Below are 24,729 nucleotides of genomic sequence, written 5' to 3' on the forward strand. Positions count from 1 at the left end.
ATAGTTCAATGGCAAGACATGCATTACATTATTTGTTCTGTATTTCATCATATGATCATATATAAATTTATTAAGTGCATGGGGGTACTGTGATGTAATTTGCTATGTCTGTATTTTATATACAGTTGTTATATTTTATCCATGTTAATATAGATGTGCCAGCAATGATGCTTCTACAAAAGGTTTATTAAAGTTTAAAGAAGAACATTTTATTTAGTACTAATTATACAACTTTAAGCAGAGACCTTAATGAACTTGTTGTCTGTTGGAGCACTTTGATAATAAAACCTGGTATATGGAAAACCATAGCAGCTTTCCAAACACATCCTATTATACAGATGAAAAAATATATAACCTTCCATATAAGGAAAGGGAAAAAAACATAACAAATGGGTAAAGAAAATTGCAGTACTGATGAGTTTATTTTTTACTTAACATTTGTTTACTGGGAAAGAGCCCATTTTCAGCAGAGGCCTGGGGAGGAATGTTCCAGATGCATATCTTTGGAACATGGGAGGAAACTAGAACATCTGGAGGAAATCCTACTCCACACAGAAGGCACCCCAGCCAAGAATTGAACCAGAGATCCTCTTGCTGGAAGGTAACAATGCTAACCACTGCACCACTACACCACCCCAAGTTAAATAAAAAGAAAAGAATAATTTTAAAATTGCTGAAGGCATCCTAAGTACTACAAAGGGAGGTGAACTACTGTGGATACGGGACCTAAATTTGCCATATAACAAACTGGAGTACATTGACTGTAGCAGTCTCTAAGAAACCATTACTGAAATCCCCCATAGGGTTGACAACAGACTGATACATTAACACAGAGACACAATATTAATTCTATAGACAGCAGCTAATACACAACACATAATCACTAGTGTTGTTCATTATAATCTGAGCCAGAATGTTAGGTTGGTTCTTGAAGTATATGCATTAGATTACTGGGACATGGCTGAAAAAGCTCTAATATATATAGTTATAAAGGCTGTTTGGAAGTGCAATGGAAATATATCAAAATAGGCATCAAAGAAGCAACAAGCCTTTTCATGAAACAAGCATATAGATCAAAAGAGAGTAAAGTATGTGGTTCCTAATCAAGGCAGCAAGAAATGATTCATGTCATAAAACTGATGACTAGTGGAATAAACATCAGGGCATTGGAAAAATGAAACCGAAAGCCCTAACAAATAATCAAGCAGTTTTGGACACCTTGAACTTTGAACAGGTAACAACTATCACACAAGCAAATATTAAGAGTCAAACATTACAAAGGGCATTCTTTACAGAGAAGGAATCCACTCTGACACCTTCTTTGTGAAGACCTTTCATTCCCTTTTTAACTTAAATGTACTTAATTACTCTGTATTTAAATGTGGTGTATTAATAAGCACACAAACTTTGCTGCTGGCCAGAAGCAGAATTCATTTTGACATAACTGACAGATCATTAATGTTTTACCTAAATATTTCATTAAACAGGATTCTTGCCCTGTTTGCCTTATTTCTAGTATATGGTTTGAAGTGTGTTTTTGTAAGAAGTGTTGGGGAAACATGCAGCATTTAGAAACCATAAAAAACTGACACAGAAGGTCACAAAACAATATCAGTTAAAGCAAAATGGATGAGAAACACTGGAGTTGACTAGAAAAAGTCCCTTCTGAGGAAATTGACTAGAAAAAGTTCATTCTGAGGAAATTACATTTTTAGCCAAAAGGATAACAAAGAACAAGAAAATGGTGAATGAGAGTTAAAGATTAATAAATCTAATGATGACAGTAATAGAGGTATCGTGAAAAGGAAAAGATTCACTAAATGAACACTCTGCTTCATTTTGCCAAGGAAGAATGTGGGTGGACTTTTACCAAAGTAGTGTCTGAGTTAATTCAATCCAAAAAAGCCCTTTCACTACAATTCTTAGATAAATGAAACAAGAAATGGTGACACCATTAACCTCTACTAAAGTTGTAAAAAACAGAAAAGACACACAACAATCAATCAGTGGCAGATTTTGCTTTCATGAAAGCACTGGGAGTAAATCAGAAAATAGAAATTGCTGAGGTCTGACTTTGGCCTGAGTGAAGAATCATGGAAAAAATTCTGAAGAAAAAATATGTTGGGAGATATTTGAAATATAGTGATGTAAAGTATTAATGATAACATGGATTCTCCATGGCAAAGCATTTGCAAACAAATTTATTGATGTTATAGATGACAGGCCTAAATATACTAGTTAGACTGGATTACATTGTTTGCAACAACCCACAAGAACATGACCATTCTTGACGTCCCACACAGGGCAGGTTAATGGCTACAAGTGCTGCTAAATACTACATTCAAAATGAGATAATGATGTCATTTCATTTTTGACAGATACAAGTAGGTTATAAGAAGACAGGTTTTCTTTTGTCATAATTGCACCGTAGTAAACCTGAGATTTTGAAAGTCAGTTTTGATAAAAGTATTTAATCTGTGGACAGTTTTTGCTTCAATACATTTCTGCATGTTGCTGGAGGGTGCTAGCTTTCCTTGAATGATATATTGTATATTTTTTCTCTTTTATCAAAAAAATTCCACTCTCAATTCTATCTCCAGTGGAGGGTGAAGTTATTTTTTCAACTACTTATCCTTGTAGCTTTATCTTCAGCCTCCTACCCCCTTATCCAGAGATTCATCTTCCTTCTTGTCAGTTTAGTCTTCCATCACCTTTCCAGCATTTTGAACCAAAAAGGCAAATAACCAGCATAGCTACCATGACCATAAAATTAAAAATAGATAAGTTTATTAAGAACAAGAATAAGTGCTTTTGCTTTCACAAATGCTTCATCAGGTCCACATATTTGTTAATATATATATTGTGGATCTGATGAAGCGTTTGTTAACACAAAAGCCCTTATCCTTGTTCTTAATAAACATATCTATTTTAATTTTATGGTCGTGGTAGCCATGCTGGTTATTTGACTTTTTGGTTCATATTGTGCTACCAGCATTGGCTTTTGTGTGTGCTCGGGCGTCCTTCTCTTTTGTTTCCAGTATTTTGGGGAGAAATCTGTGAAATGCATATAGAGATATTTATAATTAGGACTCTACATTTTGATAGACAAAGTTAACAGAATGGATACAAATTTCAAAACTGGATCTCTATCACCTCCATGAATAACAATTAGTGATAGTTGGTCTTTAAGATTTACTGCCTGACTGTACCCACAATCCTCAGGCAGGTACAACAGTCCATCATATTTTGTTCCTCTGTACAAATTACATGGATTTATGTTAGAAAGGAGGGTAATTTCTGTTCCTTAACTTCTCTTTCTTTTTACATAGACTTTAAAATTATCTTTGTTGTTGAGTCCTGGAGGATTGCATGCATCTGATTTCACCTGCCAGCAATACTCTCTCCAGTCAAGCTCATCTTCTGCATCAAATCTATTTAAAAAGTTATTAACTTCATCTAAAACATAAAAAAGTCTTAGTGAAATTTTACATCCACTCTCTGAATGCTTGCTTAATGAATTATTAATTTCCCTTGTAGTGAAATAATACAAATCATCATAATTTCTAAGATATGAGTCCCTTGTAGTCCTGCCTACATAGAACACAGGACAGGACATACATGATGCTAAATAAATTACAAATATAGACTTGTAAAATATCCATGTATAACTACTTTTTATCATTAATAAGTGTTTCCGCTATGTCCGTAAATAAATACTGACAATAGTTGCATCTGAAGGACTTAAACAGTCCCTTCTTATTAACATTAACATTTAACCTACATTGAAAAAAACTTTTTAAATTTCTTCCCCTTTTATTAAGAAATAATGGTCCTTATCCTATTAATTTTTTACCTTGGGGAAGCTATTGAGAAATTTCCATTGCCTTTGATAATATTTTTAATAGCTTTCTTGTCTAGAGAATTTTTCACTATCTGTTATAGGCATTCAGTCTGAAGAAGTCTTGTTTTAAGATGAAAGTACTTACTGGATGTTGTTCTTATATTATGTTTTTGCAGTTTTAACTGGTCATTTCCTTTTGAGATTTCTTCTTACTTAGTATTCTGTCATACATAGATCTGGAGAGGGGTCTTTTTGTGCACGAGATTATGGGCAACGAGGGTTTGTTTATTATCTGAGAATATTTTAGGTACTGAACTGGCTGAGTTCTGGTGGTCTCCAGTCCAATGTATAGAGGAAGATGTGTCTAATCGCACACATTTATTGTTACAGTAAATGCACAATTTATTATTTATTTACTTATTTAACTATTTATTGTCTTTTGTTAACTGGGAAAATCTGAATGGGTACAAGTCCCATTTTCAGTGGAGGCCCAAGGAGAAAAGTTCCACATAAAATACATTTTTACAATGAACCACCATAAAGAATATTGAGACATAAATAATAAATACATTTATCATATAATATTGTAGCTATAAGTCAAAGCCATGTTAACACACAACAGCTGGAAATACAAGAGCAATGACAATGCACATAGGTTCAATATTTATATTGACATAAATGAGGCTGGATGTCACTAGAGCAGGAACCGAAACTAGAGGAAGAAATGGAAAGGTATAAGCAGAAATAGTCCAGATAAACATAAGTAGAAAAAGTTCTGATTGGTCTATATTCGTTAAATAAATCTTCCATTGAATGCCTCTTCGTGGAACACATTTTAATCAAACTCTCAAATAAGCAAATCGACTTTTAATCAAAGTTTTTCCTAGAGCAAGTCAACGATTGTCCACCATGTGGAATTTGCCCTTTTCCCCACTGTAGTGTGATCTTGGAGTTGGTATATTTAGTTAGGAGGTATGGGTGGCCCAGCCCCCACTTGGGGGTGTGGTGGGTAAAGCCCCCCACCTAGCTAGGTTTTAAGTTTTCTGATTTTTTTCCACAGTCACTTGGGTTGGCTACCATTGGTTTGCCCTAAGAAAACTTCCATTAAATGTCCATTCGCTTATTTGAGAGTTTGATTAAAAGGTGTCTGATGAAGAGGGGTTCGACGATGTAAGATATGATTAAGTGATATAGACCTGTCACTAGAACAGGAACAGAAAATAGAGGAAGAAATGCAAAGGTATAAGCAGAAATAATCAAGAAAAACATAAGCAGAAAGAGTTCTGATAGTGGAGAGGTTGAGATAACATTACATAGGTAAGGAGATGAGGTGGGTAAGGAGGGGGTACGAGATGGAGAAGATTACGGATATAGGTTAGCTGGAGGAACCGTAGTGGGGGTGAAAGAGAGAGAGAGAGAGAGAGAGAGAGAGAAAGACACAATGGATAAGAAATGTGAGAGAGACTGGTAATGGAAGAGAAGAAGAAAAAGCTGGGTTTTGTCAGGATGGGAGCATGAGCATAGCCATGAGGAAATTAGGTGTTGCTTATTGTTGCACTTGAAATGCATTGAAATTTTTTGTTTTAGGGTGGAGGGATGGAGTTCCGGTGCTTGACAACATAGGTTAAGTAAAGCGAGTCATCTACACTGTTATGTGACTTGGTTCTGGTCATGAGATACTTATGTGAGCAGAAAGTCCTAGGAGGATAGTAGTATTTGAGGATTTCTTTTTAATCCATCTTTATAAAGCATTCCAATATCAAGACTAACCAGAACATTAACATGCGGCAAATAATCATCTAGACGACAGAGACTACTTATACCAATCAATACAAAGAAAAACCTAACATTTCTGAGATAAAGTGGTAATAAAAGAGGGAGAGAAGAGAATAACATTAACAGCAGTCATATTGACTTAACAGATGTAATGAAATGCACCAGGCTGATATCCATTCCTGCATGTCTGCCTTGTGTTTGAGGATGTTTTATAGTGATGGGCAGGTATTGGGTTTGCTTATTATTTTGGGGACAGTAAGCAGTCAGGAGTAGGTTAATTAATTAGGTAGTTTGAAGCATTGTAGGTGCTTTATTGCTAGGCAGTGGCATGAATGGCTGGTACATCAGACCCAGACTTAGCTATTTTATTGTAGCAAACCTCTAATTTATTTTTTAAGGTGGAGTGAGGATTAGTCAGGATGGGTGCTGCATAAGGATGTGAAGGGAGAAGGTAGGATGTTGCTAAAAAAATCCTAAAATAGTGAATGAGAAAGGGTTTGTTTCTGTAGAGGAGAGTGGTGAGTTTTCTTGATGGTTTGAATGGTGTGTTGATTATATTTTAAGTTATCATCAATTAAGACCCAAATAAACTTTGTGGTTGAAATTATTTCAATTGTGGTATTATTTGCTGATATGTTATTGAAGAATTGTTTCCACGCTGACAGAGATTTGGGTAAAAACAGCATTTTTCTCAGCATTTAAAATTATTTGTTAGTCATTTAGAAGGTCCTCCACTGAGGAAAAGGAGTCCTGAGTCATCTTGTGGAGTAGCAGCAGAGCATATGAGAGTGGTGTCATCGAAGTATTGTGCTATGGAAGCTACTTTGGTAGCTTTGTGAAGATTATTAGTGAATATGTTGAATAATAAAGGGCTCAGAAAAGATCCCTGAGGTAAGTCAATAGAGACAGACAGAAAGGGGGCAGAGATCTCGTTTCCATTTTATAGTGTCTAGAGTCTGTTGGTGAGATACCTGTGAAACTAGCTAAGGTACAAATGGGAGAGTCCTGGGAAGAACATTTCATGGAGCAAGCATTGGTGTGAAATTGGTCAAAAGCTTTTGACATGTCTAAGAAGAGGGATGATCCTAGGCTGCTGGTGATTGTATTAGAGTTTATGATTTCAGTAAAACTCAGTAGAGCAGTGCTGGTGCTGTTGTGAGGTCAGAAACTGTGTTGAGTGTTGGAGAGGAGACTGTTGTTGTGAAGATGGGATAGGAGTTGTGAATGAATGCATTTTTCTAATATTTTGAAAAGTGGATGTAAAATTGCTGTAAGTCTGCAATTGGAGAGGAAGCTGGATGTTCTCCCTTATGTACAGGTGTGATGTGGGATTTTTTCCAGATTACATTGACATAGCTTTTTATAATTGATTGTTTTATTAATATAGATACAGGGTATGCAATAGCATCTGCAGTGATTCTGAGATATTCAGGTTGCAGGTTGTCAGTAGCCACAGGGAATTTTTTAGTTTTTAGAGGTGTTTTTTGATAGAGGAGGTAGATATTGGTTGGCTGGGGAAAGGATTTTGGTAGATATTAGGACTGTTTGGGATAGGAGGCTGTAGGGTGCTTTGTTTAAGTTAGTAAAAGACAGAGTGCATGAAATGTGCACTGAATTGGGTAGCTATAGGGTCCGGTAGGTGGTAGTTGGGGAAGGAGTGGTAGTTTGACCTGGGTGTAGTACTCTTTTGATAATATTCCACATAAACTTAGCTAGGGTTAAGTTGGTGGCTGTTTTGGAGACTGAAAAAGTATTTAGTTTTGTCTGATCTGATTTTTAGTTTAGAAAGGTTCCTAAGTTGTGTAAAATATTGTCATTGTTGTGGTGTTTTGTCAATGGACCATGCTTTCCAAGCTTAATCTCTGTTTAGCATGAGTTGCCTAGTTTCCCTTGTGAAACAGATGAGGCAGGGTTAGATTTGATTTGTTTGTATTTGATGGGAGCAGGTATTTTATTTGTTTGGATTTGATGGGAGTTGGTATTTTATTTTGGTCTCTTTTGCATGATACCACCACTCACACTGGCCATATTGAAGAGAATTCCTTCATATGTCTGAGCCTTCTGGCAAGTAGAGATCGGTAGTCAAAGAACTGTAACTTAAGGAAGAGAGTGACAGGAATCAGACTGCTCTTTTGAGTATGTTGTAATGGTGTATTCCACTGGGTAAAATCACAATAAATCAGTGACTATTATTCAATTGAACTTCAGGGCAGTGCAGTGTCTTCAGAGTTTAAAATATTACCTGGAAGAATCCATATTCTGGCTGTGAAATAAAAAAAAAAAAACTCTTTAATGGTGTTTGGCCACTATGCAAAAATATTGTGAGCTCTTCCAGCATAGGGTAAAATCTGTCTGTAGTTTATACTGATGTTGCTGCATGTAAGGCATTTGATTTATATTACATTATATTTGGTTTCTGTCAATTAAGTGCATTGAACCACTAGACTCAATTTTTAGGCCATGACATAGTTATAGTAGTTATTAAACTAAAATGGAAGTAATTGTTGGATGTCAGTGTAATACCTAGGAAGTGTATATAACTTATCTCAGACACAAAGCATTGTTTCACCTAGCAATTTATTGTGTATTTCAGCCAGTTTCAGTGTTACATGACTTAATTTCTTTACTTAGATTTAGCTTCTTCAGTTAGGTATTTTATAACTTTAATGTAAAAAACTGACAGGAGATACATTGTAGAAGCTGAAAAAAATGAAAGCTAGGTATCTGCAATACTTTTAGATTTTCATAACTGTCCAGTCCAGTCACAGGACTGGCTAGCTACAGCCAGCATTTGCTTGGCACCTTTAAGATTCTTCCAGTTTCCCAAACTCTTCCCCTAACTCCACAATGTTCCATGCTTACCCTTCTCTCCAGAGTAAGTTTACATTTCTTGGTTATAAAACCAACGTACTACAGAAAGGTCAAATGACAATTCCTGCACTTTTCTCCACAGGCAGAAACTGCAAATGTAAGAAGAAAGAAGGGAGCAGTTGTTAAAGTAGATAGACATGAGTGATGAATATCTTACAGTATAGTAAGTGTCGCTCGTCTAGTCAATAAGACGAAGTGGCTTGGGTGTTCATTTACATAGTTTATTCCATACAAACACATCAGAATGGGGATCGGAAACAAACAAATGAACTAATAGATTGACTGTTCATTTCACTCATACATGCTTACACTCTGGCTGCTCACTCAAAAGGGCACTGGTACTTGCACGTGTTCTGTATTTATATGCACATGCCCTCTGACTGTAAAGCAGGTACAACACACACTCTGATCTACATCCTGCCTCTGAGTATTCTGTCATGCACTAAAAAATGACAGTGGAATAGTCATGCAAATTATACAGATAAACACAAATAAAATGATCATGTCCAGGTTGTCATGCATCTCGAACTAGGTCTGACTAGGTCTGGAAATATGACCTGATCTTGTAATGTAATAATTAGGACTGAGTTTAGCAACAGAGATTGTCCCTGGTGAATGTCCAGTTTCTGGGACATCAGGGACAACATCAGGAACAGGAACAGATACTGAGATATTTCTTGAACAGGAACATTGGCCAAGTTGTTCTGAAAATTACAGTGTGTCACAGGCAAGGTGCTGCAACAATGGATCAGACACCGGTAGAAGATGCTTCTGATTCTGCCTGAATTCCATACCCTGGGATTCCACTATATAGGATCTCGGTTCTTCACATAAACTTTTGACTTGACCAATCCGATCAAAACCTTTTGCCATTTGCAGCCTCACTATTTCTCCTTCTTTTAGTGGACTAAGAGGTTTTCTTGTTTTGTCATAATAAGACTTTTGGGACAAACGTTTTTTTTTAGAAATTGGGATTTCACTGCTTTGTTGTTTTTAGCACTGGAAACCAACAAATTCTTACTGATAGGCGATGTGGTTCTGGTTTGTCTTGACATAAGTCTCTGAGCAAATGAACCAAGTAAGTTTTCTTGGGGTATGTTTCTGAAATTGAGCAAATTCAGAAAAACATCAGTATTGTCACACTTAGATTTCTCTAACAGCTGTTTTGCACTTTGTACTGCATGTTCAGCTAAACTGTTTGACTGCAGGTACTCAGGGCTACTGGCAGTAAGGATAAAGTCCTACTCTTCTGCAAATCTCTTGAATTGCTGACCCAAACTGTGCACCATTGTCAGAAATAACCTTGCGCGGACTACCATGGACAGAAAAATGTCTCTTCAACTTAATAATGACAGTACTGGATGTTAGGTTAGGAAGTAGGTCACTCTTGAATCAGTATGAATACAACTATAGTAACACCAAGTAATGTTGACCATTCCACTCAAAGATGTCTGTGGCTACTGTTGACCAAGGTAGTTCAGGAATGTGGCTTAAGCGAAGTGGTTCTTTATGCAAGTGCGGCTTAGTACTATTACAAACAGAACAAGATGAAAGTACTTTCTTAATATCTTGACATAGAAGGCCAAAATACTAGTCCTCTTGCCCTTCTTTTGGTAGAATCAGTCCCTTGGTGGCCACAGTGCAAAATATTAATGTACTCTTGTTGTAAGGATGTTGGAATGATGACCTTAGGACCTTTCAAGATGATACCATCTTCTATCAAAATCTCATCTCTGTAAGGAAAATATGGTTGTACATCTAGTGGTAAACAAGATTGCTTTAACGGCCATCGGTGACTGATAAAATGGTTGAGCTTTTGAAGAACTGTATCTGATGCTGTTTATCTCTAAGCTCATGAAGTCATGTGGAAGAAAAATTTCGCACTTCCATGACTCCAAAATCAAGGTTCTCTTTATCACGCTTTTCTGTGGTATTTCTGGGTGATCTAGATAAACTATCAGCAAGATAAAGAGTTTTCCTTTTGTAAAGACCATTTTGAAATTGTACTTTTGCAATCTGAGCATCGTGCATTGTAGTCTTGCTGGAGCTGTGTGCATTGGCTTCATTAAAATAGTAACTACAGGTTGGTGATCAGTCTCTATTTGAATAGGTCAGTCATAAATATAATCATGGAACTTCGAACATGCAAACAATTTCAAAGAGTTTCTTCTCAATTTGAGCATACTACATCTTGGTTTGGGTAAGAGTTCTCGATGCATGGGCTACTGGTCTACCTTCTTGAAGAATGACTGTACCTAGACCAAACTTGGAAGCATCATAGAAAAGAGTTACTGGTTTGTGAATATCATAGTATCTTAAAGTTGGTGGACTGGCAATTTTCTGTTTCAGAACATCAAATGCTCTTTGGTGTTGTTCCAAACAGGATCAGGTTATACTTTTGTGTGTCAGCTCTCTTGGCAGTACTAATAGTTCACTGAAGTCTGGGATAAACTTGTCCAAGTAGTTGACATTGTCTGGAGCTGGCATCTCAAGAATGGCTGTTTGCTTGGAAAGATCTGGTTGCAAGCCTGAACTGGTAAACAAATGACCAACATAAGTAACTTCTCATAGCCTGAATTTACATTTCTGAGGACTGAGCTTAAGATTCATTTCAAGTGTTCTTTCCAGAACTTTTCTGCAATTTCTTTCATGTTCTGCTTCACCATTGCCTCCTACAAGAATATCATCTACTATTATAGCACAGGGATAGCCAGAAAAAAAATTACCTCCATCGCATGTTGAAAGACTTCACTGGCAAAATTTATTCCAAATGGTACTCTTAGAAATCTGTATCTTCCAAATAGTGTACTGAATGTGGTTAGTAATGATGATTTTTGATCAAGCATTATTTGCCAAAATGAACTTTTTGCATCTAAGACAGAAAAAACAGTAGCATTTGGCATGAGGGCAACAACTTCCTTGACTGTACACACGGGATAGGAAGATCATTTTAATGCTTTGCTCAAGTCTCTTGGATCAATACATATTCTGATAATATCTGAGCTTTTTTGTGCGCTACCACCATGGAGGATACACATCCAGTTGGTTCTTCTACTGTACAAATCACTCCTAAGTGCACCATTCTGTCTAGGTGAGCTTTGACTCTGTTCTGCATAGCTATTGAAATGTTCTGAGCTGGTCTGACAATTGGGCTGATCCCTGGGTCTAATTTCATGCAGTAGAAGGCACAGAAAGCATGCTCTTGTCATTTGTAAGCATATTCGTGTGCCTTTCTGTAAGCTCATATATTTGACAAATCTCTATGGCTTTGCTCAATGCTAAATCACTGTCTCAAAGCAAAATCTTTCTCACTGCATCATTGTTAACACCCCACACAAGCCTGTCCTTTATTAACTCATCACTCAAATCACCAAATCTGCACGTTTTTGCCTTATTTCTCAAGTCAGTTATATATGCTACAAAAGTTTCCTCAGGCTTTTGATCTTTTGTGTAAAATAAGTGTCTTTCCAATGTAACACTCCTTTGGGGGTTACATATTTCTCTAAATTTACATTTTAAGCACTCAGGGTCTTCCCTTGATTCAACTTGTACCACAATGTGGTGGTCTTCCCCCTTCCCTGCATACACTACGGGTGGATACACAAATGAACACTCTTTCAGTGGCTTCTGAACCAGCTAAATTAAGCAGAATGAATGCCTTTGTACGTGTGTCTTTGTCAGAAAAGCAGCCTGTATGAAAATATGTTATTCCTGCTCAAATACTCTCCAACTCTCTGCAATATTATCAAACACAGGTGGTGAGGGTCTACAAAATGCGTCTGCTGTGCCCAAATGTAGTTTCAAAGACACACATATGCCAGAAATCTATAGTCTCTTTGAAATGACTGTATATTGTGAAATCACTAGTAGTAAAGCACATATTGCAAACACTTTGCACACTTTGGATACTTCAGATAGCTTTAGTTAATGCAAACAATTAGCTCATAGTGTAAAAAGGGGTAATTTGCAAAAAAATTTAGTTTTCCATATTTTATACATTTTATGTGATTCTGAAGTTATTCTGAATGTTTTCGTATGTATTTTGAACACTTTTATCAAATATCGTAGTTTCAAACATTTCATTTGAGCATTTTGAATGTTTTGTTTTATATTTGTTGTGAGAAAAATCATTTATGCAAGTTTTAGTACATGAAAGTTTGTTTCAGACCTGCTTTGTGAGTCATTTCAGCATTTGAGATGATCCAGTCGTCTATATACTTCCATTTCTAACTGTGCACCTCATGCTCTTGATGCTGGATCCCATTCTGACACCATGTCGCTTGTCTTGTGTAGTTCAATAAGACAAAGAGGCTTGGGTGTTTGTCTAAGTACCAAACGAATAGTTGCACAAGTGCAGTCCACAAGAAAAACACTGAAACCCAAAGTAGAAGGAACTCCTTCCTTCTACTTTGGGTGTTTGTCTAAGTAATTTATTGCATACAAACACACCAAGATGGAGGACTGGAAACCAACTTGAACTAACAAACTGACTGACTACTTCATTCACAGATGCTTACACTCTGGCTGCTCACTCAAAATGGCACTGCTGCCTGCATATGCTCTGTACATGTACAGTCATGTACATACCCACTGACTGGAAAGCTTCTTAAAGGTACATCTCACACTCTGATCTACAGTAAGTACATAACTTTCCTATCTTATGGCATCCATTCCGTCCACTTCAACCTCAGAACAGAGTCTCCAGCTGCAACCTGCTGAATGGTATCAGCACAGATTATCATGGATTACTCTTGACCTGATGTTAAACCTTGACTTGGAGACCACATACATTTTATAAGGTCTTGAAAAAGTATGCAGGGAATCCTATGTCATAGCTGCACAGATATCAACAGCTGAAGAATTTCTGAAAAATTTCTAGGAGTTAACCACAGGGAACTTAGAATGTACTTTAGGGCTACTTGGTAGATTTTTTTATTATATTTTGTATAAGCCACAATAATAGAGTCTGGTAGCCATCTGGACAGAATGACGTTTGAAACCTTCTGCCCATGTCTGCTTGAAGTGAATGAAACAAATAGCTAATCATCTCTTGTTCTATCTGGATAGAAATAATTGTCAGAGGACATCTAGGCAGTGAAGCAAATGATCTCCCCGACAGGAATACTGAGAAAAGAAAACTAGGAGGAAAATCATTCAGTTAAGGTTTGTCTCCATTTCTACTTTAGGCTCAAAAGTTGAACTTATGCAAAATGTTAGTCAGCTTCATAACATACAGTGGTAGGGGCCTTGACTGTGCCCCAAATACCTAGATTTAATTCACAGTCCAGACACTGGAGGAACGCAATGGGATGGGTGGGAAGGGGCTAATGTCAGCTTGTTTTTTTTCAATGGAGGGAAGGAAGAGGGATTAAGCTTGTAGTGTTGCTGCCACCTGGCAGAGACCAAAATGTATTGTGGCAGTAGTAGAAGGCAATGTAAATGGTGTACTTTTTCTCTACAGTCAGCACAGGGGAGTAAGACAATGAGCTATTAATGATCTGCTTCCTGCAGTCCAGGTTTTGATTCCCTCAATTTCCATGCACCTACTGTGTGTCTCTAAGCAAGTCACTTTACCAGATTTTATTTTGTAGGATTTATGAAATTAAGCTGGGCTCCTCAATTGTCCCTTGAACTGAATGCCTAATATGGGGAAATTGAGCTAGGCTCCCAATTAGGACTTCATGCCTAATAACTGCCTATGATTGTATGAAACTACTACTATCCTTGTAAAATACATTGTAAAAAGGTTTAGAAGAAAAAGTTTAGATCCCTTAATTCCAAGTCTGGATCCCTTAATTCCTCCTGACCAAAGTTACTGACACAAGAAATAGAACTCTCCAGGACAAATGTTCTAAATCCACTGTAGCTGCTGACACGAATAAGGGCAAATTTGTTTTTTACAACATAACATTCCATTCCCATGGAGGGATAAATTGCCTCAAGATAGGTCTAAAATAGGAAGGTATTCCTCAAAACTGCATAGCATGCTTTCAAAGAGGTTAAGAAAGAAAATTTCCATCACTGATAAAAGTTAGAAAAGCTACTGAATAAGCTTTGAACATAGAAGAAGCTGAATCATTTATCAAAATATTAGCTAAAAACTGCAATAATGCTGAAACTGAAACTGCAAAAGACACTAGACCTTATTCTGCATTGGACATAAAAAATGTAATTCCCTTATTCGTATATGTCTTCAGCTGGAAGGCTTTTTGGATGCTGTAGGGATCTGGAGCACTTTAGAAAGGACTGGAACATCCCTGGCCATTAAAGGAACTTCAGAAGTCATGCAGTTAATCCAATGGACTGCAGGCCCTAGTGAGCTTTGTCAGATTGATGTGATTGGAGACCTTCCTTAGGTCTGAGGACAAGAAGTTTCTGTAACAGGTGAGGCCATAGCATTGAGAACCAAATTTGTCTGGGCCAGAATTGGGCTACAAGGATAAACATAGTCTTGTGTATCTTTGCTTTTTGTAGAAATTTCATGATTAGTGGAAATAATGGAATGGCGTAAAGAAGATACCACTTATACACCAGTATACTTCTGCAGATACCACTGGTTAACGAAAATATCTGAGGGTGTCTGCACCTGTAGAGGAATTCTGTGAAAAATTGGTAATGCATTCGGAGCTGGTTATGGCTGCAGACAAGTCACAGCAAGGCCTCCCTGTCTTCAAAACATAGATGTCATCTTTGGTTCACTGAAGGAACACTCATGAGCAGACTTGTTAACTATCCAGGATTTTGCAGAATATCTAGAAATTTGCGTCATATTGTTGGACTTTCCCCTCATAAAATGTGGTTTACTAGGAAATTGTTGAGGATTAAAGTCACTAAATAATGACAGACACTTGAGTTTCAATCTTCATATTCTTCATTAAATCCATGCCAATGCAAATTCTATTATTCTATCAACTAAATTTATAGGAGCAATATTTAAAATCTGTCCCTGATTTGGGGCCTCCCCCATTACCTTTGACTTTGTCCAGAATTCCTTTTTTAGTGGGATGTGGCACTACTTAAAAATATGCAGACCAAAAGGCGTGACTTAAAAGTCGACAAAGTATTCTGTACATACTGAAGAAATCCGAACAGAAAAAGGTAAAATGATAATTTATGTTACAAAAATATACCTGTGATACAAGAAATTGGTTAAGAATACATGCAATGACAGCAGATATTTGTGAACAGGCTTCTACTGCTACTGATTTTACCAAAGAGTTAAAACATTTGTAGCCACATTCCACAGACACACAGTTTTCAGGAGATTCACTTCTGCTGAGAAACCTTAAAACTTCTTCCACTGCAAATATGGCATCAGTGCATGTGTCATATATTTCATATCATAGTTTGACATCTGTAAGCAGAGTGGTTGAATTGTAGATCAGCTTCATTGAATGGATCATTGACTGTGTCCACGAAACGTTTTTATTTAATGCACATTAAATCTGAAATAAAAAGAAAAACTTGCCATGATAAAGCTTATGAAAAAAATAAGTTTTTACACTCTTGTACTTCATAATATTTAAGAAATAGACACACTAAAAAGTTTCTGCTAGGTTTTTGTTTCAAAATTTATTAATCTAAAATGCATCTTACTGTTATCTTCAAATATCATTTCACTTGTATTCTGGAGACAGGATGTCAAAGCATTACATTTAGGCATTTGTTTAACTTTATGGGCCCTAGAAATTATGACCATTATATGCTAGGGTAAGCAAGCTGTTTGTGCACTGCTTGTTAAATGTTCAGTACACCTTCAGTACATGCTCAGTATACCTTCAGTACATGCACAGTACACCTTCAGTACATGTTCAGTACACCTTCAGTAAATGTTCAGTACACCTTCAGTAAATGTTCAGTACACCTCCAGTATATATTCAGTACACCAGTATTCAGTACCACTCAACAGACATGCAGTTCATTCCTAACAGCCAGTGTACAAAAGTCCATACATGTCTGTGAACTCAAAGGTGCTCCTTGCAGAGCACCATCCCAATGGCTGCATCTTGTGGAAATTAGCTTGTAGCCATGTATCTACAAGGAGATTAAAACAAGTGTGCTATTTACTTTTAGGGTAAACAACTATTTTAATACATAGTAAGACAGTCCAAGGCATTTTAATCAAATTAGCACACAAAACCAATATTCATTTAAAATTTCTCTGATAGCACAACATTCTCATCTCGAAATTTTTTGTAATATATTGCAGCTATTTATGTATGTACAATAAGCTCAGCTACAGGCTAGCTATATGGTCATTCCAAGACTAAGTCTTCAGAGTAAAGAGACCATACAGCAGTTACAATGTCCTGATACTACCTGCTCTGTGACTGTTGGGCAGTATACTTCTGCAGATCTCAGGTTCATATGGCAGAGCGCCAATCAATAGCAGAGTGAGTCCTATTTAGTAAGGTATGCTTTGTATACCTCATTACAAAAAAATCCTGTGCTGTGCTACACCATCAAGACAATGGGTGATGCATACAGGTCTTCCAATTTTTAGGCATGATACCAGAGCTAGGATCATTAATGATTTAATGTAATATGGAGATCTGATGTGCAAGCTCCCTTTGACAGGTGCTCTCTTCCATCACTGTGTGTGTGAGGAAAGGTGTACTAGTCTTGTTTCATACTGTGATAACTTTTGCATTTGAAACTAGTCTTAACTGGTTCCTCTCTGGAGAGTTAAGGGGCTGCGGAGTTTGATTTTAGGCCTGAATTACTGTGGGTTACTTAGCAGTGTTAACATTACTTGGTCCAGATGTTGTTGCTCTGTTGTTATGAGCTCTGACACATCCAGTGTACCATAAACTCCTGCTACTGGATTTGACTTGGAAAACTGTTTCAAACTAACTAGGAATCACTGTGCATTTACAGAGTATACAAAACAGTACCAGACTGCATACCACAGTAACAGATCCTTACTTTTATATCTGTTGCACTGGAATATTAGTTGTGGCACTCAAGCCTCATGTTTGGGCTGCTATATTACATTGCACTGTACAGCTCTTGAATTACAACACAGTTGTATCTGTGCCTGCTGTTTAGTCTTTATAACACTGCATTGTATTGAGCTATACTAAACTGTACTGCATTGAACTGTATTACGTTTTACTGTATTGTGCTGTAGTAAACTGTTTTGAACCATTTTGCATTGTCTTATCTTGTGTATTCTGCCCCTTTGTCTATAATACAGTTCTGCTCTCTTCAAGATAGGCCAAAGGCTGTCAAAACTCCATAATGTCACAATCTGTATATCACCATGGGTTTCTAAATCAGTCATGGGTCCTCAGTCTATCTTTGTTCATCTGTCGCCAGCCTTCTATCACTATGTACCCTGAGGTATTGCACAAACTACCACATGCTTCTAGACAATTATTTGGTATTTACCACAGAATGACTTCACATATGAGAAGTGCTACTACTTATTACAACCTGAGGCACATTGTCACAAACTGGTTATCGGTACCTATACTAACATTACATCCGCACACTACAAGACAAAGACATTGTATGCAATAAAAAATGATTCCAACAGCACAAACACCTCCTAGGCATGGCATTGTAAATGCTTGCACTGCAGCTAGACCTCGGCAATACATAAACACCCAGTCTATACCATATATAACTTCTTCCACCACCGCCAACACAGGAGTGACTACAGTCTTTTGGCCAGTCTACAAGCACCATCCACTCACCTTGGTAATGCACTTGTTATAGGTAACTTCATACTGTGGCACACTGTTGCACCACTAACAAGGCTGAAGAAAGATAGGGTAGTAGTCAGTTGTCTCTCAGGTCCTAGAATTCACCATGTCACTTCAGCAGCCAAGTTCCTTCACTCATTGTATGACTATGGCATGGTTATTGCTCATGTAGTTTTGAACGACTTGCAGTGCACCCACTAGACTATATGAAGAGAGACTTGTGGAGCTTCCTACGTATATATCCAAGGCAGAAGGAAACTAGCATTGAACATTAGCCTACCATCACCAAAAAATAATACCGGAATATAACCAAAATATGACTGACTTTAATAATTGTAGTAGGGAAAAATTCTCGGTTCCACCACAGCTGTAAAAATGTTAAAAACAGACTTCAATCTTCAGTAAAAACAACAAAAACAGGAGCACAGTAAAATTCCTGGATAAGCACTTTCGGCTTACTAGCCTTCATCAAATCATGTGTCTTGGCTGTGCTCACCCTAGATTTAAAGACAGAATAAACCAATCAATGTTCCAGACACATAGTCATAACCAATGGAAACTCATTAGTTTGCATACAGCATATCTCCTGTGTCTTGCTGTGAGCCAATCATTATTGTATCGCAAAGTATCAAATGTCTGATATCCTAGTGGCAAAGCTATCCAATAGCAACAAGGTTAATGATTTGCATACAGCATAAATCCTGCTTCTTGCTACATCCAATCACATTTATGCCTTCAGATATCCAATCTACAAGTTTCTTGTCCTGAAGCTATCCAATAGCATTGAAGGGACTAAGTTCCTTTAGTTGACAGAGCATATTGTCACTCAATTCATTCAGCAATATGCAGTGCTTCACAAAAGCAAGTAGCACATATATTACAGTTTTATAAGTGCAATAGCACTAGTATTCTTGCATATAAATTACTATTACATGCATAATTCACAGTATAACAAATTAATACATATGCCCATGTGGTCTTCAGAGTGACATACTTTATGCCTCCTGAAATATTCTTAGCTATTTGCTCCTTGTCCTACAAAAAATACTGCCTGGTCACAAGGAACAAGGAGCAAATAGCTAAGAATATAATAGGAATAGGGATTTATATGCAACAATACTAGTGCTATTACACTTATAAAACTGTAATATATGTGCTACTTGCTTTTGTGAAGTACTGCATATTGCTGAATGAATTGAGTGGCAATATGCTCTGGCAACTAAAGGAACTTAATCCCTTCGATGCTATTGGATAGCTACAGGACAAGAAAATTGTAGATTGGATATCTGAAGGCATAAATATGATTGGATGTAGCAAGAAGCAGGATTTATGCTGTATGCAAATCATTAATCTTGTTGCTATTGGATAGCTTTGCCACTAGATTATCAGATATTTGATACATTGAGATACAATAATGATTGGCTCACAGCAAGACACAGGAGATATGCTGTATGCAAACTAATGAGTTTCCATTAGTTATGACTATGTGTCTGGAACATTGAATGGTTTATTCTGTCTTTAAATCGAGGGTGAGCACAGCCAAGACACATGATCTGATAAAGGCTAGTAAGCCGAAAGTGCTTATCCAGGAATTTTACTGTGCTCCTGTTTTTGTTGTTTTTACTGAAGATTAAAGTCCGTTTTTAACATTTTTACAGCTGTGGTGGAACAGATGATTTTTTTCCTACTACATTTATGCTTGGAGCCTTCAGCAATACAGCTACATTTTCTTCATTTTAATCTACTTTAATAATTGGCTTAATTATTGTTGTCCTTCTGAAGAGGTCCAATGGTTGACATCAAAGAGTGAGAAGGAAGACAGCCCACTTGTTCTGCTAAGGATGGCATTAACCTGTCTCACAAGGTATTCAGGCAATATTAGCCTGCTTATGTTACAAACAATGTAAATCTGAATTTGAACTTGGAAAATATCAGAATTCAATAAGAGCCTGAGTAAGGAAATGACATCTCTCAAGCTTTCCCTGATTCTAGAAAATGAGGTAACTGATGTTATCACTGAAACCTAGTTAGAATTCAGTGACAGCACAACCAGTGACCTTTGACAAAGAAATAATTTTCCACTTCCATGTGGATTGTGACATACATTTGAGAGATATGTACTGACAACTTGCTAAACCTAAAGAAATATGTGGTGTTCCTATCTCTGAGGAGACTAAGGTATGAGTGCCACTTAACATCTTAACTATGCTTCGCATTTCAATAAGCTGGGAATACATTAGATACATTACAATTTTTCAGTCTCATGAATGCTTAACAAGTGTCACAACATTTTGTTTATGTAGGGAAAAAGCATACATGGCTCCCCAGGAGAGCAGATGCAAGAGTCATTAGTATGTGTAGCTTGTATAACACTGCACATCTCCCTGAGGTACTGGTTACCACAAACTGATAGGTAGCAATAGTGCCTCCACAGCACCAAGTCATATAGCTATGTAAACAGGAAGGGCTGCAATTCTCTCATCTGGCAGATAGTATGCAATGCAGAGGGTTATCCCCAAAATGTATGTGCATGTGTGTGTGTGTGTCTGTGTGTCTTCACCTGTGTCTGTATGGCACCCTATCAGCGCACAAGATTCCCATATATGACACATCTGACATTTGCCATCTCTTCCAACAAGGTGACTTCCCAGGGGCTATTAAGTCAGTAAGTGTACAATGCAGTTATTTAATGCTATTTGTGGCAAAACTCTCAAATGAAGACACTACAAATAAAAGCAGACTGTCAGTAGTATGCAGCACTATACTAAAACTATCACACTCAGATCAGACCACACAAACAGACCTACATATGACGAGACTCTCAAAATGTGACCTAGCTAAACTACATAGGCCTCCTAAATATAACCTAAGAAACAAGTGCCCTCAAAAAACTCACAAACGTACACAACACAGGCAGCACCCACCATGAAATATATAACAAAAAGTCACAGTGTCTCAATTAAAAAGCCATTAAAACAAATGTCCCCACAGTCCAGTGTCCTAGTTCTAGGTGATTCCATTTTGAGACTCACAGAAGCACTACTCACCAAGCTGCACAAGGAGAGGGTCATGGTCAGTTGCCTGTCAGATGTCAGGATTCACCACATCATGCAGGCACTCAAGTCCTTTCACCAATAGTACACATATGGCATGGTTATAGTACTCGTGTATAAATGACTTGAGATGTACCTCCATAGTTTATTAAGAAGAGAGACATGATGGAGCCCTCAGAATATGTGTTTGATGCAGGTATGAACCTACGCTTGAGTAGCATTTTACTTTTGCCAAGAGTGATGCTGTAAAAATTTCTTAGCTTCTGGTGTTATTCAAAGGGTTTTCTATATACATCAGCCTGGGAGGTGAATGTAGACTGTCCTACCTGCTTTGCCAGGAATGGCCTGCACCTATCCCCACAAGGCTTTCATATGTTGGCTAAATCTTTGCCCACCCCCATACTGCCTTTTGATGCAACATCAGTACTCAGAAGCTTCTGGCACAACAAAACAGAACCCATTTAACAGAGGTATTGCTGCACAATGCTAGGAGCCTTAACAAAAACTTCACTCCCTACAAGCAATCCTTACCCTGGAAAACATTGATGTATGCATCATTGCAGAGAACTGGTTCGAGAACATTGAAATCGTCCTATCAGTGAAGGGTTTCAATGTCTACCACATGCTTAGGCCCACCACATTACATGAAGGCACTAAAGGCAAGGTTGACTGCATATCTGTAAAGGAACATTTCACCTCCAGACTAGTTAGATAAGCTAACAATTTGGAACTCTTCCATGTCCAACATACCATTAACAATTCCCCTTATTACATGGCTATGCACAGGATATACTATGTCCCCAGTAGCCAAAAGAATTGGCAAGGCAAGCTAAACAACACTGGAACCGAAAACAAAAGCTTGCTGTGGAATCCAAATAAAGGTACGAAACCTGTAAAATAGTGCTGGTTTATTCAAAACAAACGCCAAGTAGCAAAATCATTAACGCCACAAAACTGGATACGTTTTCGACATCAAAATCAATGTCTTCATCAGAAGTAATACAATCCACCCAGTAAATGTGCCTTTTATACATTTAGTTAAATAATTAAAATTGATTCAATTATTCAATAAAAGGCTGTATAATTAATTAAGAAAAGAATCTTCAGTTAATTTCCATAGATACATAAAGATAATACAATACAAGTGTAGTTAAAATTATTATATACTTGATAAAAAGAACATTATAATATATATAAAAAATAATACTGAAATAGTATTATAAAATGTATATATAAAGTATATAAAAGAATGTTGTAAATAAATGTTTTAGTTAAAAGGTCCTTGGTTGACCAAGAAATAATACATTGTTGTACAACATTGCCCCCCAGTGGCATATTGAAATATCACAATTTTGCTGCTCTAAGCTTGAGCACAGAAGAAATTGAAAGTGTGTCATTTAAACCTGGACATTTTGTGGAATCCAACACAATTTGCCATAATAATTCTCTATATTCAAGTTTTGCTTCCCACATACCTCCCCTTAATTCTTTTGGAACAATTTCCAACACAAAAAACAGAAATGAAGCCTGAGGACATTTTAAAGTGTGCCTGTATAATGCATTTTTGTTAGACTGATTTCTAATTTCATAATGATGTTTTCCCCACATAAAATGAGTTGCAAAAATTGCATATTGCAATATAAACAACACAGTGGGTGTTACCATTAGAAAAACTTTCACTCATAATTCCTATCCCTGGATGGGAGATAAATGTTGGTCTGATTGGCTATATACATGCATTGGGAGCAAGCTCCACATTTGAAAGTCCATGGCCTTCTTCCCACACCCTGAATGGGTGTGGATCGATTAAACTCAAAAAGTTGTTTAAAGTTTTGGTCCTTTCTATAAATAAACCTTAAAGGCTTGTTCTTAAAAAACTCTTAATCTGAGAGTTCAACAAATTTGTCCCATTCCCTCGTAACAGTTTCTTTTATGACACCTGAATCACCTGAATAGTCAATTATAAAAGCTTCACCAAAATTGTCAGGTATTTGGTTCAATGTATTGATAATGATATGAAAAATTGTTAGCACGTAAGCAATTGCACGGCTCAAAAAAGGCATGATACAGAGAACAAAAGGAAGAGCCAGCAAAACCAAACCCAATAAAAATCATTTATTGCAAATACTAAGGACAGCCAAGAAGTGCACAAACCGGTTTCGGCTGGTATTAACAAACACAGCCTTCTTCAGTGTGAAACAAGTTTACTTCAAGCATACCTTTATATAGACTGCAAATACATCTGATTGGTTATTTCTAGAACTTGTCATTCAAACCGGGTGGGAAAAGCCCACCCAACTTCACAATCCATTTTTTTCTCCTTTGAATTAAGCAATGCATGCTAACCTGTTTTATTGGATTTTTTACCCCTAATGATGTCAATAATTGTAAACATGAAGGATGCTGAAGGGTGTAATACTTGATGTTTGTATAGAGCATTGTTAAGCCTGCCTTTTTTAATGTTACTGATGTGCTCAGAAATTCTTAATCTGAGAGGTCTGGATGTTTGACCTATGTAAAACGCTCCACATGAGCATGTAGCCAAATAGATTAACCAATCTGAACTACAGTTGGCAAAAAATTTTATCTCATGAATATTAGAGGAGTTCCTACTGGTAAATTATTTGGTTTTTGATACTTTGCTACAGTTTGAACAATGTCCACAAGGAAAACAACCCATAAGCATGGAACCTGTAAGTGTAGTTTGAATTGGTTCAGGCTTATCCACAGTGTGTCCATGTTTGTAGTGACTGAATGTACTGCCCAGATTCCTGCCTTTTCTAAATGAAAAAGAACATCTGTTGGGGATAATGGGAGATATATCACTATCATATAGTAATAAATTCCAATGTCTTTGTATGCTCCGGATAAGGTTATCTGAATTCCGGCCATATGTGGTAGTGAATCTAAGAGGATGGTTCGAAGAACTATGCTTGGACTTATAACTTAATAGGTCCATCCTATCCATCTGACCCACGTGATGTATGGCATCAAAGACATGGCCCATTTTATAGTCCCTATTCTTAAATCTGTTGATAAGATCTTTACTGTGTTCACCATAAGACATGTTGTCCGAACAGATAAGTTTCAGTCTAATAAATTGTGATTTGGGAATGTTTTTGCATATGTGTGGGGGATGAAAACTACTGGCATGTAGAATCGTGTTATATTCAGGATGTTTTCTGAATATCTGTGTATCCAAAGTATGGTCAGATAATCTGTGGATCGATACATCTAAGAACGTAATGTTGTTGAAATCGTAGTGTAGAGTGAAATTTATGCCCCATCGATTATTATTGAGGTATTCAACAAATTCAAAGAGACCTTCCAGATCACCTTTCCATACAGCCCAGCAATCATCAAGGTAACGTCGCCAAATGTCAAGATGTTCAAGATAAATGTTGTTCTTAGTATCATATATAAGATCCTTCTCCAAATAAGCCATAAAAAGATCGGCATAAATTGGTGCAAACGAGGAGCC

Source organism: Protopterus annectens, chromosome 1.part1 (assembly GCF_019279795.1).
Source record: "Protopterus annectens isolate FY-2018-M chromosome 1.part1, PAN1.0, whole genome shotgun sequence".
Taxonomy (NCBI): Eukaryota; Metazoa; Chordata; order Ceratodontiformes; family Protopteridae; genus Protopterus; species Protopterus annectens.